Raw genomic sequence first — 17131 nt, 5'->3', positions numbered from 1 at the left:
ACGTCTGCCCGAAGCTGGGCTGTGGTGTGTTTCTGCAGCTATTTTAAGGATGAGGTCTTTAAAGTTGGCAGCGAGGTACTTTGAACGGCTTTGCCATGCGCACTTGGCTCTCTCGAAACACTAAAGCCATCAAACGACGAGGATGGGATTCGAACCCACGCGTGCAGAGCACAATGGATTAGCAGTCCATCGCCTTAACCACTCGGCCACCTCGTCACTCGCCTGCACGTCTGCCCGAAGCTGGGCTGTGGTGTGTTTCTGCAGCTATTTTAAGGATGAGGTCTTTAAAGTTGGCAGCGAGGTACTTTGAACGGCTTTGCCATGCGCACTTGGCTCTCTCGAAACACTAAAGCCATCAAACGACGAGGATGGGATTCGAACCCACGCGTGCAGAGCACAATGGATTAGCAGTCCATCGCCTTAACCACTCGGCCACCTCGTCTGCCCGAAGCTGGGCTGTGGTGTGTTTCTGCAGCTATTTTAAGGATGAGGTCTTTAAAGTTGGCAGCGAGGTACTTTGAACGGCTTTGCCATGCGCACTTGGCTCTCTCGAAACACTAAAGCCATCAAACGACGAGGATGGGATTCGAACCCACGCGGGCAGAGCACAATGGATTAGCAGTCCATCGCCTTAACCACTCGGCCACCTCGTCACTCGCCTGCACGTCTGCCCGAAGCTGGGCTGTGGTGTGTTTCTGGAGCTATTTTAAGGATGAGGTCTTTAAAGTTGGCAGCGAGGTACTTTGAACGGCTTTGCCATGCGCACTTGGCTCTCTCGAAACACTAAAGCCATCAAACGACGAGGATGGGATTCGAACCCACGCGTGCAGAGCAAAATGGATTAGCAGTCCATCGCCTTAACCACTCGGCCACCTCGTCTGCCCGAAGCTGGGCTGTGGTGTGTTTCTGCAGCTATTTTAAGGATGAGGTCTTTAAAGTTGGCAGCGAGGTACTTTGAACGGCTTTGCCATGCGCACTTGGCTCTCTCGAAACACTAAAGCCATCAAACGACGAGGATGGGATTCGAACCCACGCGTGCAGAGCACAATGGATTAGCAGTCCATCGCCTTAACCACTCGGCCACCTCGTCACTCGCCTGCACGTCTGCCCGAAGCTGGGCTGTGGTGTGTTTCTGCAGCTATTTTAAGGATGAGGTCTTTAAAGTTGGCAGCGAGGTACTTTGAACGGCTTTGCCATGCGCACTTCTTTATTCTTTATTCTTTATTTTCAAGGATAATCCCTTGAGATGCACCATCTCATTTCCGAGGGGGTCCTTTACATTACAAAGAAACCAGCATCAAAATGGAAAATCATAATTAAAGTAAATACAACACAAGACTATAACAAACATTTAAATACAGTAACATTCACATACACACAAACCTAATCCCTTCCCTTTTATCCCATACTATAATCAAAGAAAATCAGTGAGCCATCTGTGAACATGGAAATACAAAAACAAGGTATAAATATGCTTACACACTTCACTATACGCATACAGGTACATAAATGCAAACATGTACAATATAAACAAAAATAATAAATAAAATTAAAATTAAAAGAAAGAGAGATCAGAAACAGGAACACGGTGTTTGAAAATAAGTAAGAAGAGATGATTTGAAAACATAAAAGGTAGTTATAGACCTGAGCGAGCAGGGAAGATTGTTCCAGTCTGATGGAGCTTTAAATTTAAACGCACGACGACCTACTTCTTTGCAAATTCTGGGTACATAAAAGAAGAGCTGCTCCGTATGCCTTAAATTGTACTGTGTATTAAAAGAAATTAGGTAACATTTCAAATATGGAGGAAAATGCAAATGAATACACTTAAAAATAAGTAGTAACCAGTGAAATTGCCTTCTTGACTTGGGAGCCAGCCAGCACAAAGACTCATACATTTGGCAATGATGAGTTCTATAAGGACATCTGAGCACAAATCTACAAAGACTATTATAAAGTACAGAGATAGGACGAAGATTTGAATCAGTAGTATTCCCGTATATAGTATCAGCATAATCAATTATTGGAAGTATCAATTGCGTAATAATTCTTTTTCTTTTTTTTTGCACTTGGCTCTCTCGAAACACTAAAGCCATCAAACGACAAGGATGGGATTCGAACCCACGCGTGCAGAGCACAATGGATTAGCAGTCCATCGCCTTAACCACTCGGCCACCTCGTCATGCCGCTTTGGCTGTCGGAAGCGCTGTTTTGGTGCTTTTCAACCGCTCTCATTAACATGACGGAGATAAAGTTCACCACAATGTGTTGTAAAAGGTTGGGCTGATGAGAGAGGTCGAGGCTTCGACTGACCTGCAAGGAGCGTTGGGTTCTATGGGTTAGGAGACTCACAACCGTGTTGATAGAGGGAGATGTGCTTATGTTTCTTTTGTGTGCTGCTTCTGCTTTGTTGGAAAGAACCTAGAGAGAACGCCGGGGTCATGAAAAGGGCAGCATAGCTTGCATTGGACCTCTCTCAGAATATGTTTGCAGTGTCCTTGCACTCTTCATTATCCTACCCAACCTCGTAGGGGGCTCGTCGAATCGATCCCGAACTCAAATATGTTCTTGGAGATTGAGCGTTATAACTCCCCCCCTTTGCTACCAGGATACCCATAAGTCTCTCCCCCCAAAATTACGAAAGCAGCCCACTCTTTGTTCTTTGAGCGAAGAGAGAACAATGAATAAACCTTTTTGTGCATATCACTCGCCTGTTCCGTAGACTCACCATGCAGCCGTCAGTGCCAAAAGGCTGATTACATGGCAGTTTAAAGCTTGATACCACCCTGTCGTTCCATGTCCAGATAAAAGCACGGGAGACGTCGCTACCTTCGCCGGCATTCTTTCGCAGAGGCAATATCGTAGTCTATGAGGCTCATCCGAGACGTGATCTTTGCTGGTTGAAAACTTTACCCAATACCCCGCTGGGATGACTTGAAATACAGTCAGCCTTGGCAATTTTTGCCGGTCTCTTAGGAGGCTTCGTGACTTGTTGGAAAATGGAGTTGTGCATAGCAGTCCATCGCCTTAAACACTCAGCCACTCGCCTGCCGGTGGTGTTTTTCGACAGCTATTTTTAGTATGATGACGTTATAGTTGGCAGCAAAGTGCTATGGCAGGCGCACTTGGCTCTCTTGAACGCTAAAGACATCAAACGCGTGCAGAGCACAATGGATTAGCAGTCCATCGCCTTAACCACTCGGCCACCTCGTCACTCGCCTGCACGTCTGCCCGAAGCTGGGCTGTGGTGTGTTTCTGCAGCTATTTTAAGGATGAGGTCTTTAAAGTTGGCAGCGAGGTACTTTGAACGGCTTTGCCATGCGCACTTGGCTCTCTCGAAACACTAAAGCCATCAAACGACGAGGATGGGATTCGAACCCACGCGTGCAGAGCACAATGGATTAGCAGTCCATCGCCTTAACCACTCGGCCACCTCGTCACTCGCCTGCACGTCTGCCCGAAGCTGGGCTGTGGTGTGTTTCTGCAGCTATTTTAAGGATGAGGACTTTAAAGTTGGCAGCGAGGTACTTTGAACGGCTTTGCCATGCGCACTTGGCTCTCTCGAAACACTAAAGCCATCAAACGACGAGGATGGGATTCGAACCCACGCGTGCAGAGCACAATGGATTAGCAGTCCATCGCCTTAACCACTCGGCCACCTCGCCTGCACGTCTGCCCGAAGCTGGGCTGTGGTGTGTTTCTGCAGCTATTTTAAGGATGAGGACTTTAAAGTTGGCAGCGAGGTACTTTGAACGGCTTTGCCATGCGCACTTGGCTCTCTCGAAACACTAAAGCCATCAAACGACGAGGATGGGATTCGAACCCACGCGTGCAGAGCACAATGGATTAGCAGTCCATCGCCTTAACCACTCGGCCACCTCGTCACTCGCCTGCACATCTGCCCGAAGCTGGGCTGTGGTGTGTTTCTGCAGCTATTTTAAGGATGAGGTCTTTAAAGTTGGCAGCGAGGTACTTTGAACGGCTTTGCCATGCGCACTTGGCTCTCTCGAAACACTAAAGCCATCAAACGACGAGGATGGGATTCGAACCCACGCGTGCAGAGCACAATGGATTAGCAGTCCATCGCCTTAACCACTCGGCCACCTCGTCACTCGCCTGCACGTTTGTCCGAAGCTGGGCTGTGGTGTGTTTCTGCAGCTATTTTAAGGATGAGGTCTTTAAAGTTGGCAGCGAGGTACTTTGAACGGCTTTGCCATGCGCACTTGGCTCTCTCGAAACACTAAAGCCATCAAACGACGAGGATGGGATTCGAACCCACGCGTGCAGAGCACAATGGATTAGCAGTCCATCGCCTTAACCACTCGGCCACCTCGTCACTCGCCTGCACGTCTGCCCGAAGCTGGGCTGTGGTGTGTTTCTGCAGCTATTTTAAGGATGAGGTCTTTAAAGTTGGCAGCGAGGTACTTTGAACGGCTTTGCCATGCGCACTTGGCTCTCTCGAAACACTAAAGCCATCAAACGACGAGGATGGGATTCGAACCCACGCGTGCAGAGCACAATGGATTAGCAGTCCATCGCCTTAACCACTCGGCCACCTCGTCATGCCGCTTCGGCTGTCGGAAGCGCTGTTTTGTTGCTTTTCAACCGCTCTCATTAACATGACGGAGATAAAGTTCACCACAATGTGTTGTAAAAGGTTGGGCTGATGAGAGAGGTAACCCTTCGACTGACCAGCAAGGAGCGTTGGGTTCTATGGGTTAGGAGACTCACAACCGTGTTGATAGAGGGAGATGTGCTTATGTTTCTTTTGTGTGCTGCTTCTGCTTTGTTGGAAAGAACCTAGAGAGAACGCCGGGGTCATGAAAAGGGCAGCATAGCTTGCATTGGACCTCTCTCAGAATATGTTTGCAGTGTCCTTGCACTCTTCATTATCCTACCCAACCTCGTAGGGGGCTCGTCGAATCGATCCCGAACTCAAATATGTTCTTGGAGATTGAGCGTTATAACTCCCCCCCTTTGCTACCAGGATACCCATAAGTCTCTCCCCCCAAAATTACGAAAGCAGCCCACTCTTTGTTCTTTGAGCGAAGAGAGAACAATGAATAAACCTTTTTGTGCATATCACTCGCCTGTTCCGTAGACTCACCATGCAGCCGTCAGTGCCAAAAGGCTGATTACATGGCAGTTTAAAGCTTGATACCACCCTGTCGTTCCATGTCCAGATAAAAGCACGGGAGACGTCGCTACCTTCGCCGGCATTCTTTCGCAGAGGCAATATCGTAGTCTATGAGGCTCATCCGAGACGTGATCTTTGCTGGTTGAAAACTTTACACAATACCCCGCTGGGATGACTTGAAATACAGTCAGCCTTGGCAATTTTTGCCGGTCTCTTAGGAGGCTTCGTGACTTGTTGGAAAATGGAGTTGTGCTTTTGCTTCTGTTGCGTGCTGCTTTCGCTGTGCTGGCGAAAGCATGAGCTTGAAGAAGGCTGGTGTAGCCAGGATTTGGACCTCCCTTAGAACGTGTTTTTGTATTTCTAGTGGTCATATCCATGCACCAGGGGGCTTCTTGTATTGATCCTGACCTCAACAATGTTTTCAGAAATGAACATGAGCTTTTTCCTGCAGCTATAATTAAAATGCAATTCAGCTAAAGCTGGCCATGAGCGGCACCCCTGCGGTTGACCTGTTCACTAGGCTCTCTGTGAAACTAAACACCAAGGGTGAGACTCGAACCCATACGCGCGCAGAGCACAACAGATTAGCAGTCCATCGCCTTAACCACTCAGCCACTCGCCTGCCGGTGGTGTTTATCCGCAGCTATTTTTAGTATGATGACGTTATTGTTGGCAGCAAAGTGCTATGGCAGGCGCACTTGACTCTCTTGAACGCTAAATACATCAAACGACGAGGATGGGATTCGAACCCACGCGTGCAGAGCACAATGGATTAGCAGTCCATCGCCTTAACCACTCGGCCACCTCGTCACTCGCCTGCACGTCTGCCCGAAGCTGGGCTGTGGTGTGTTTCTGCAGCTATTTTAAGGATGAGGACTTTAAAGTTGGCAGCGAGGTACTTTGAACGGCTTTGCCATGCGCACTTGGCTCTCTCGAAACACTAAAGCCATCAAACGACGAGGATGGGATTCGAACCCACGCGTGCAGAGCACAATGGATTAGCAGTCCATCGCCTTAACCACTCGGCCACCTCGTCACTCGCCTGCACGTCTGCCCGAAGCTGGGCTGTGGTGTGTTTCTGCAGCTATTTTAAGGATGAGGACTTTAAAGTTGGCAGCGAGGTACTTTGAACGGCTTTGCCATGCGCACTTGGCTCTCTCGAAACACTAAAGCCATCAAACGACGAGGATGGGATTCGAACCCACGCGTGCAGAGCACAATGGATTAGCAGTCCATCGCCTTAACCACTCGGCCACCTCGCCTGCACGTCTGCCCGAAGCTGGGCTGTGGTGTGTTTCTGCAGCTATTTTAAGGATGAGGACTTTAAAGTTGGCAGCGAGGTACTTTGAACGGCTTTGCCATGCGCACTTGGCTCTCTCGAAACACTAAAGCCATCAAACGACGAGGATGGGATTCGAACCCACGCGTGCAGAGCACAATGGATTAGCAGTCCATCGCCTTAACCACTCGGCCACCTCGTCACTCGCCTGCACGTCTGCCCGAAGCTGGGCTGTGGTGTGTTTCTGCAGCTATTTTAAGGATGAGGTCTTTAAAGTTGGCAGCGAGGTACTTTGAACGGCTTTGCCATGCGCACTTGGCTCTCTCGAAACACTAAAGCCATCAAACGACGAGGATGGGATTCGAACCCACGCGTGCAGAGCACAATGGATTAGCAGTCCATCGCCTTAACCACTCGGCCACCTCGTCACTCGCCTGCACGTTTGTCCGAAGCTGGGCTGTGGTGTGTTTCTGCAGCTATTTTAAGGATGAGGTCTTTAAAGTTGGCAGCGAGGTACTTTGAACGGCTTTGCCATGCGCACTTGGCTCTCTCGAAACACTAAAGCCATCAAACGACGAGGATGGGATTCGAACCCACGCGTGCAGAGCACAATGGATTAGCAGTCCATCGCCTTAACCACTCGGCCACCTCGTCACTCGCCTGCACGTCTGCCCGAAGCTGGGCTGTGGTGTGTTTCTGCAGCTATTTTAAGGATGAGGTCTTTAAAGTTGGCAGCGAGGTACTTTGAACGGCTTTGCCATGCGCACTTGGCTCTCTCGAAACACTAAAGCCATCAAACGACGAGGATGGGATTCGAACCCACGCGTGCAGAGCACAATGGATTAGATGTCCATCGCCTTAACCACTCGGCCACCTCGTCATGCCGCTTCGGCTGTCGGAAGCGCTGTTTTGTTGCTTTTCAACCGCTCTCATTAACATGACGGAGATAAAGTTCACCACAATGTGTTGTAAAAGGTTGGGCTGATGAGAGAGGTAACCCTTCGACTGACCAGCAAGGAGCGTTGGGTTCTATGGGTTAGGAGACTCACAACCGTGTTGATAGAGGGAGATGTGCTTATGTTTCTTTTGTGTGCTGCTTCTGCTTTGTTGGAAAGAACCTAGAGAGAACGCCGGGGTCATGAAAAGGGCAGCATAGCTTGCATTGGACCTCTCTCAGAATATGTTTGCAGTGTCCTTGCACTCTTCATTATCCTACCCAACCTCGTAGGGGGCTCGTCGAATCGATCCCGAACTCAAATATGTTCTTGGAGATTGAGCGTTATAACTCCCCCCCTTTGCTACCAGGATACCCATAAGTCTCTCCCCCCAAAATTACGAAAGCAGCCCACTCTTTGTTCTTTGAGCGAAGAGAGAACAATGAATAAACCTTTTTGTGCATATCACTCGCCTGTTCCGTAGACTCACCATGCAGCCGTCAGTGCCAAAAGGCTGATTACATGGCAGTTTAAAGCTTGATACCACCCTGTCGTTCCATGTCCAGATAAAAGCACGGGAGACGTCGCTACCTTCGCCGGCATTCTTTCGCAGAGGCAATATCGTAGTCTATGAGGCTCATCCGAGACGTGATCTTTGCTGGTTGAAAACTTTACCCAATACCCCGCTGGGATGACTTGAAATACAGTCAGCCTTGGCAATTTTTGCCGGTCTCTTAGGAGGCTTCGTGACTTGTTGGAAAATGGAGTTGTGCTTTTGCTTCTGTTGCGTGCTGCTTTCGCTGTGCTGGCGAAAGCATGAGCTTGAAGAAGGCTGGTGTAGCCAGGATTTGGACCTCCCTTAGAACGTGTTTTTGTATTTCTAGTGGTCATATCCATGCACCAGGGGGCTTCTTGTATTGATCCTGACCTCAACAATGTTTTCAGAAATGAACATGAGCTTTTTCCTGCAGCTATAATTAAAATGCAATTCAGCTAAAGCTGGCCATGAGCGGCACCCCTGCGGTTGACCTGTTCACTAGGCTCTCTGTGAAACTAAACACCAAGGGTGAGACTCGAACCCATACGCGCGCAGAGCACAACAGATTAGCAGTCCATCGCCTTAACCACTCAGCCACTCGCCTGCCGGTGGTGTTTATCCGCAGCTATTTTTAGTATGATGACGTTATTGTTGGCAGCAAAGTGCTATGGCAGGCGCACTTGACTCTCTTGAACGCTAAATACATCAAACGACGAGGATGGGATTCGAACCCACGCGTGCAGAGCACAATGGATTAGCAGTCCATCGCCTTAACCACTCGGCCACCTCGTCACTCGCCTGCACGTCTGCCCGAAGCTGGGCTGTGGTGTGTTTCTGCAGCTATTTTAAGGATGAGGACTTTGAAGTTGGCAGCGAGGTACTTTGAACGGCTTTGCCATGCGCACTTGGCTCTCTCGAAACACTAAAGCCATCAAACGACGAGGATGGGATTCGAACCCACGCGTGCAGAGCACAATGGATTAGCAGTCCATCGCCTTAACCACTCGGCCACCTCGTCAATCGCCTGCACGTCTGCCCGAAGCTGGGCTGTGGTGTGTTTCTGCAGCTATTTTAAGGATGAGGACTTTAAAGTTGGCAGCGAGGTACTTTGAACGGCTTTGCCATGCGCACTTGGCTCTCTCGAAACACTAAAGCCATCAAACGACGAGGATGGGATTCGAACCCACGCGTGCAGAGCACAATGGATTAGCAGTCCATCGCCTTAACCACTCGGCCACCTCGTCACTCGCCTGCACGTCTGCCCGAAGCTGGGCTGTGGTGTGTTTCTGCAGCTTTTTTAAGGATGAGGTCTTTAAAGTTGGCAGCGAGGTACTTTGAACGGCTTTGCCATGCGCACTTGGCTCTCTCGAAACACTAAAGCCATCAAACGACGAGGATGGGATTCGAACCCACGCGTGCAGAGCACAATGGATTAGCAGTCCATCGCCTTAACCACTCGGCCACCTCGTCACTCGCCTGCACGTCTGCCCGAAGCTGGGCTGTGGTGTGTTTCTGCAGCTATTTTAAGGATGAGGTCTTTAAAGTTGGCAGCGAGGTACTTTGAACGGCTTTGCCATGCGCACTTGGCTCTCTCGAAACACTAAAGCCATCAAACGACGAGGATGGGATTCGAACCCACGCGTGCAGAGCACAATGGATTAGCAGTCCATCGCCTTAACCACTCGGCCACCTCGTCACTCGCCTGCACGTCTGCCCGAAGCTGGGCTGTGGTGTGTTTCTGCAGCTATTTTAAGGATGAGGTCTTTAAAGTTGGCAGCGAGGTACTTTGAACGGCTTTGCCATGCGCACTTGGCTCTCTCGAAACACTAAAGCCATCAAACGACGAGGATGGGATTCGAACCCACGCCTGCAGAGCACAATGGATTAGCAGTCCATCGCCTTAACCACTCGGCCACCTCGTCATGCCGCTTCGCCTGTCGGAAGCGCTGTTTTGGTGCTTTTCAACCGCTCTCATTAACATGACGGAGATAAAGTTCACCACAATGTGTTGTAAAAGGTTGGGCTGATGAGAGAGGTAACCCTTCGACTGACCAGCAAGGAGCGTTGGGTTCTATGGGTTAGGAGACTCACAACCGTGTTGATAGAGGGAGATGTGCTTATGTTTCTTTTGTGTGCTGCTTCTGCTTTGTTGGAAAGAACCTAGAGAGAACGCCGGGGTCATGAAAAGGGCAGCATAGCTTGCATTGGACCTCTCTCAGAATATGTTTGCAGTGTCCTTGCACTCTTCATTATCCTACCCAACCTCGTAGGGGGCTCATCGAATCGATCCCGAACTCAAATATGTTCTTGGAGATTGAGCGTTATAACTCCCCCCCTTTGCTACCAGGATACCCATAAGTCTCTCCCCCCAAAATTACGAAAGCAGCCCACTCTTTGTTCTTTGAGCGAAGAGAGAACAATGAATAAACCTTTTTGTGCATATCACTCGCCTGTTCCGTAGACTCACCATGCAGCCGTCAGTGCCAAAAGGCTGATTACATGGCAGTTTAAAGCTTGATACCACCCTGTCGTTCCATGTCCAGATAAAAGCACGGGAGACGTCGCTACCTTCGCCGGCATTCTTTCGCAGAGGCAATATCGTAGTCTATGAGGCTCATCCGAGACGTGATCTTTGCTGGTTGAAAACTTTACCCAATACCCCGCTGGGATGACTTGAAATACAGTCAGCCTTGGCAATTTTTGCCGGTCTCTTAGGAGGCTTCGTGACTTGTTGGAAAATGGAGTTGTGCTTTTGCTTCTGTTGCGTGCTGCTTTCGCTGTGCTGGCGAAAGCATGAGCTTGAAGAAGGCTGGTGTAGCCAGGATTTGGACCTCCCTTAGAACGTGTTTTTGTATTTCTAATGGTCATATCCATGCACCAGGGGGCTTCTTGTATTGATCCTGACCTCAACAATGTTTTCAGAAATGAACATGAGCTTTTTTCTGCAGCTATAATTAAAATGCAATTCAGCTAAAGCTCGCCATGAGCGGCACCCCTGCGGTTGACCTGTTCACTAGGCTCTCTGTGAAACTAAACACCAAGGGTGAGACTCGAACCCATACGCGCGCAGAGCACAACAGATTAGCAGTCCATCGCCTTAACCACTCAGCCACTCGCCTGCCGGTGGTGTTTATCCGCAGCTATTTTTAGTATGATGACGTTATTGTTGGCAGCAAAGTGCTATGGCAGGCGCACTTGACTCTCTTGAACGCTAAATACATCAAACGACGAGGATGGGATTCGAACCCACGCGTGCAGAGCACAATGGATTAGCAGTCCATCGCCTTAACCACTCGGCCACCTCGTCACTCCCCTGCACGTCTGCCCGAAGCTGGGCTGTGGTGTGTTTCTGCAGCTATTTTAAGGATGAGGACTTTAAAGTTGGCAGCGAGGTACTTTGAACGGCTTTGCCATGCGCACTTGGCTCTCTCGAAACACTAAAGCCATCAAACGACGAGGATGGGATTCGAACCCACGCGTGCAGAGCACAATGGATTAGCAGTCCATCGCCTTAACCACTCGGCCACCTCGTCACTCGCCTGCACGTCTGCCCGAAGCTGGGCTGTGGTGTGTTTCTGCAGCTATTTTAAGGATGAGGTCTTTAAAGTTGGCAGCGAGGTACTTTGAACGGCTTTGCCATGCGCACTTGGCTCTCTCGAAACACTAAAGCCATCAAACGACGAGGATGGGATTCGAACCCACGCGTGCAGAGCACAATGGATTAGCAGTCCATCGCCTTAACCACTCGGCCACCTCGTCACTCGCCTGCACGTCTGCCCGAAGCTGGGCTGTGGTGTGTTTCTGCAGCTATTTTAAGGATGAGGTCTTTAAAGTTGGCAGCGAGGTACTTTGAACGGCTTTGCCATGCGCACTTGGCTCTCTCGAAACAATAAAGCCATCAAACGACGAAGATGGGATTCGAACCCACGCGTGCAGAGCACAATGGATTAGCAGTCCATCGCCTTAACCACTCGGCCACCTCGTCATGCCGCTTCGGCTGTCGGAAGCGCTGTTTTGGTGCTTTTCAACCGCTCTCATTAACATGACAGAGATAAAGTTCACCACAATGTGTTGTAAAAGGTTGGGCTGATGAGAGAGGTCGAGGCTTCGACTGACCTGCAAGGAGCGTTGGGTTCTATGGGTTAGGAGACTCACAACCGTGTTGATAGAGGGAGATGTGCTTATGTTTCTTTTGTGTGCTGCTTCTGCTTTGTTGGAAAGAACCTAGAGAGAACGCCGGGGTCATGAAAAGGGCAGCATAGCTTGCATTGGACCTCTCTCAGAATATGTTTGCAGTGTCCTTGCACTCTTCATTATCCTACCCAACCTCGTAGGGGGCTCGTCGAATCGATCCCGAACTCAAATATGTTCTTGGAGATTGAGCGTTATAACTCCCCCCCTTTGCTACCAGGATACCCATAAGTCTCTCCCCCCAAAATTACGAAAGCAGCCCACTCTTTGTTCTTTGAGCGAAGAGAGAACAATGAATAAACCTTTTTGTGCATATCACTCGCCTGTTCCGTAGACTCACCATGCAGCCGTCAGTGCCAAAAGGCTGATTACATGGCAGGTTAAAGCTTGATACCACCCTGTCGTTCCATGTCCAGATAAAAGCACGGGAGACGTCGCTACCTTCGCCGGCATTCTTTCGCAGAGGCAATATCATAGTCTATGAGGCTCATCTGAGACGTGATCTTTGCTGGTTGAAAACTTTACCCAATACCCCGCTGGGATGACTTGAAATACAGTCAGCCTTGGCAATTTTTGCCGGTCTCTTAGGAGGCTTCGTGATTTTTTGGAAAATGGAGTTGTGCTTTTGCTTCTGTTGCGTGCTGCTTTCGCTTCTGTTGCGTGCTGCTTTCGCTGTGCTGGCGAAAGCATGAGCTTGAAGAAGGCTGGTGTAGCCAGGATTTGGACCTCCCTTAGAACGTGTTTTTGTATTTCTAATGGTCATATCCATGCACCAGGGGGCTTCTTGTATTGATCCTGACCTCAACAATGTTTTCAGAAATGAACATGAGCTTTTTCCTGCAGCTATAATTAAAATGCAATTCAGCTAAAGCTGGCCATGAGCGGCACCCCTGCGGTTGACCTGTTCACTAGGCTCTCTGTGAAACTAAACACCAAGGGTGAGACTCGAACCCATACGCGCGCAGAGCACAACGGATTAGCAGTCCATCGCCTTAACCACTCAGCCACTCGCATGCCGGTGGTGTTTTTCGGCAGCTATTTTTAGTATGATGACGTTATAGTTGGCAGCAAAGTGCTATGGCAGGCGCACTTGGCTCTCTTGAACGCTAAAGACATCAAACGATGAGGATGGGATTCGAACCCACGCGTGCAGAGCACAATGGATTAGCAGTCCATCGCCTTAACCACTCGGCCACCTCGTCACTCGCCTGCACGTCTGCCCGAAGCTGGGCTGTGGTGTGTTTCTGCAGCTATTTTAAGGATGAGGTCTTTAAAGTTGGCAGCGAGGTACTTTGAACGGCTTTGCCATGCGCACTTCTTTATTCTTTATTCTTTATTTTCAAGGATAATCCCTTGAGATGCACCATCTCATTTTCGAGGGGGTCCTTTACATTACAAAGAAACCAGCATCAAAATGGAAAATCATAATTAAAGTAAATACAACACAAGACTATAACAAACATTTAAATACAGTAACATTCACATACACGCACGCACTAACAATGCTCCCACAAACCTAATCCCTTCCCTTTTATCCCATACTATAATCAAAGAAAATCAGTGAGCCATCTGTGAACATGGAAATACAAAAACAAGGTATAAATATGCTTACACACTTCACTATACGCATACAGGTACATAAATGCAAACATGTACAATATAAACAAAAATAATAAATAAAATTAAAATTAAAAGAAAGAGAGATCAGAAACAGGAACACGGTGTTTGAAAATAAGTAAGAAGAGATGATTTGAAAACATAAAAGGTAGTTATAGACCTGAGCGAGCAGGGAAGATTGTTCCAGTCTGATGGAGCTTTAAATTTAAACGCACGACGACCTACTTCTTTGCAAATTCTGGGTACATAAAAGAAGAGCTGCTCCGTATGCCTTAAATTGTACTGTGTATTAAAAGAAATTAGGTAACATTTCAAATATGGAGGAAAATGCAAATGAATACACTTAAAAATAAGTAGTAACCAGTGAAATTGCCTTCTTGACTTGGGAGCCAGCCAGCACAAAGACTCATACATTTGGCAATGATGAGTTCTATAAGGACATCTGAGCACAAATCTACAAAGACTATAATAAAGTACAGAGATAGGACGAAGATTTGAATCAGTAGTATTCCCGTATATAGTATCAGCATAATCAATTATTGGAAGTATCAAATGCGTAATGATTCTTTTTCTTTTTTTTTGCACTTGGCTCTCTCGAAACACTAAAGCCATCAAACGACGAGGATGGGATTCGAACCCACGCGTGCAGAGCACAATGGATTAGCAGTCCATCGCCTTAACCACTCGGCCACCTCGTCATGCCGCTTCGGCTGTCGGAAGCGCTGTTTTGTTGCTTTTCAACCGCTCTCATTAACATGACGGAGATAAAGTTCACCACAATGTGTTGTAAAAGGTTGGGCTGATGAGAGAGGTAACCCTTCGACTGACCAGCAAGGAGCGTTGGGTTCTATGGGTTAGGAGACTCACAACCGTGTTGATAGAGGGAGATGTGCTTATGTTTCTTTTGTGTGCTGCTTCTGCTTTGTTGGAAAGAACCTAGAGAGAACGCCGGGGTCATGAAAAGGGCAGCATAGCTTGCATTGGACCTCTCTCAGAATATGTTTGCAGTGTCCTTGCACTCTTCATTATCCTACCCAACCTCGTAGGGGGCTCGTCGAATCGATCCCGAACTCAAATATGTTCTTGGAGATTGAGCGTTATAACTGGGTATCCCTTTGCTACCAGGATACCCATAAGTCTCTTCCCCCAAAATTACGAAAGCAGCCCACTCTTTGTTCTTTGAGCGAAGAGAGAACAATGAATAAACCTTTTTGTGCATATCACTCGCCTGTTCCGTAGACTCACCATGCAGCCGTCAGTGCCAAAAGGCTGATTACATGGCAGTTTAAAGCTTGATACCACCCTGTCGTTCCATGTCCAGATAAAAGCACGGGAGACGTCGCTACCTTCGCCGGCATTCTTTCGCAGAGGCAATATCGTAGTCTATGAGGCTCATCCGAGACATGATCTTTGCTGGTTGAAAACTTTACCCAATACCCCGCTGGGATGACTTGAAATACAGTCAGCCTTGGCAATTTTTGCCGGTCTCTTAGGAGGCTTCGTGACTTGTTGGAAAATGGAGTTGTGCTTTTGCTTCTGTTGCGTGCTGCTTTCGCTGTGCTGGCGAAAGCATGAGCTTGAAGAAGGCTGGTGTAGCCAGGATTTGGACCTCCCTTAGAACGTGTTTTTGTATTTCTAATGGTCATATCCATGCACCAGGGGGCTTCTTGTATTGATCCTGACCTCAACAATGTTTTCAGAAATGAACATGAGCTTTTTCCTGCAGCTATAATTAAAATGCAATTCAGCTAAAGCTGGCCATGAGCGGCACCCTTGCGGTTGACCTGTTCACTAGGCTCTCTGTGAAACTAAACACCAAGGGTGAGACTCGAACCCATACGCCACAGAGCACAACAGATTAGCAGTCCATCGCCTTAACCACTCAGCCACTCGCCTGCCGGTGGTGTTTATCCGCAGCTATTTTTAGTATGATGACGTTATTGTTGGCAGCAAAGTGCTATGGCAGGCGCACTTGACTCTCTTGAACGCTAAATACATCAAACGACGAGGATGGGATTCGAACCCACGCGTGCAGAGCACAATGGATTAGCAGTCCATCGCCTTAACCACTCGGCCACCTCGTCACTCGCCTGCACGTCTGCCCGAAGCTGGGCTGTGGTGTGTTTCTGCAGCTATTTTAAGGATGAGGACTTTAAAGTTGGCAGCGAGGTACTTTGAACGGCTTTGCCATGCGCACTTGGCTCTCTCGAAACACTAAAGCCATCAAACGACGAGGATGGGATTCGAACCCACGCGTGCAGAGCACAATGGATTAGCAGTCCATCGCCTTAACCACTCGGCCACCTCGTCACTCGCCTGCACGTCTGCCCGAAGCTGGGCTGTGGTGTGTTTCTGCAGCTATTTTAAGGATGAGGACTTTAAAGTTGGCAGCGAGGTACTTTGAACGGCTTTGCCATGCGCACTTGGCTCTCTCGAAACACTAAAGCCATCAAACGACGAGGATGGGATTCGAACCCACGCGTGCAGAGCACAATGGATTAGCAGTCCATCGCCTTAACCACTCGGCCACCTCGTCACTCGCCTGCACGTCTGCCCGAAGCTGGGCTGTGGTGTGTTTCTGCAGCTATTTTAAGGATGAGGTCTTTAAAGTTGGCAGCGAGGTACTTTGAACGGCTTTGCCATGCGCACTTCTTTATTCTTTATTCTTTATTTTCAAGGATAATCCCTTGAGATGCACCATCTCATTTTCGAGGGGGTCCTTTACATTACAAAGAAACCAGCATCAAAATGGAAAATCATAATTAAAGTAAATACAACACAAGACTATAACAAACATTTTAATACAGTAACATTCACATACACACAAACCTAATCCCTTCCCTTTTATCCCATACTATAATCAAAGAAAATCAGTGAGCCATCTGTGAACATGGAAATACAAAAACAAGGTATAAATATGCTTACACACTTCACTATACGCATACAGGTACATAAATGCAAACATGTACAATATAAACAAAAATAATAAATAAAATTAAAATTAAAAGAAAGAGAGATCAGAAACAGGAACACGGTGTTTGAAAATAAGTAAGAAGAGATGATTTGAAAACATAAAAGGTAGTTATAGACCTGAGCGAGCAGGGAAGATTGTTCCAGTCTGATGGAGCTTTAAATTTAAACGCACGACGACCTACTTCTTTGCAAATTCTGGGTACATAAAAGAAGAGCTGCTCCGTATGCCTTAAATTGTACTGTGTATTAAAAGAAATTAGGTAACATTTCAAATATGGAGGAAAATGCAAATGAATACACTTAAAAATAAGTAGTAACCAGTGAAATTGCCTTCTTGACTTGGGAGCCAGCCAGCACAAAGACTCATACATTTGGCAATGATGAGTTCTATAAGGACATCTGAGCACAAATCTACAAAGACTATTATAAAGTACAGAGATAGGACGAAGATTTGAATCAGT

This window comes from Leuciscus leuciscus (genome assembly GCF_965113295.1).
Source record: "Leuciscus leuciscus genome assembly, chromosome: 6".
NCBI lineage: Eukaryota > Metazoa > Chordata > Actinopteri > Cypriniformes > Leuciscidae > Leuciscus > Leuciscus leuciscus.
Note: the sequence above shows the minus strand (reverse complement) of the source record.